Genomic DNA, 830 nt, shown 5'->3' with positions numbered 1-830 from the left:
GAGGCTGAAGCAGGAGGATCACAAGTTCCAAACTATTCTCAGCAACTTAGTGAGGTCCACAACTCAGAGAGACCCCATATCAAAATAAAAAATAAAGGGCTGGGGATGTGGCTGAGTGGCTGAGTGGTTGAGTGTCCTTGAGTTCAATCCTGGGCACAAAAAAAAATCTGCAAAGCTGAATATAGTATTTAAAAGATAAAATGAAATAAAATTGAAAAAAAAAAAAGGAGCGGGGATAGTTGGAAAATTCAGGATGGTGAGAACTTCTATTGGAAGCTGGGGAGGGGAATGCACAAGAACTGGTGAAAGCTGGGTGTTGGTTTTTGTTTGTGTTCACTTCCTTATTCCCTAAACTGCACAAACAATTATCTACTCTGTTTACTATGTGCTGTATGTCACAATTACAAATCCAAAAAATTTCAATTTAGATAAAAAGTTTAGAAAAAATATAAACATACTTTGCCATAGAGAAACACAGAAAATTAAAAGCATGCATAACAATAATATGTCAAGTGATGTCTACACATGTATTTACATGTAGTAAAAACAAAAAGCAAAATCAGCTTCAAAAAGAATGGAACATAGGGCTGGGGCTGTGGTTCAGAGGTAGTGCCCTTGCCTGGCATGTGTGAGGCACTGGGTTCAATTCTCAGCACTGCATATAAATAAATAAAAAATAAAGGTCTATCAACAACTGAAAAAAAAAAAACTCTAAAAAAAAAAAAAAGAATGGAACATAAAGCTTCAACTGCATTTAACACACAGTATTGTTTTTTTTTTTACTTTGTTTCTTTTAATGAAATTGAACTATTTGAATAGCTGAAAGATAT

Source organism: Marmota flaviventris, chromosome 16, assembly GCF_047511675.1.
Source record: "Marmota flaviventris isolate mMarFla1 chromosome 16, mMarFla1.hap1, whole genome shotgun sequence".
Lineage (NCBI taxonomy): Eukaryota > Metazoa > Chordata > Mammalia > Rodentia > Sciuridae > Marmota > Marmota flaviventris.
This window is presented reverse-complemented; position numbering follows the sequence as displayed.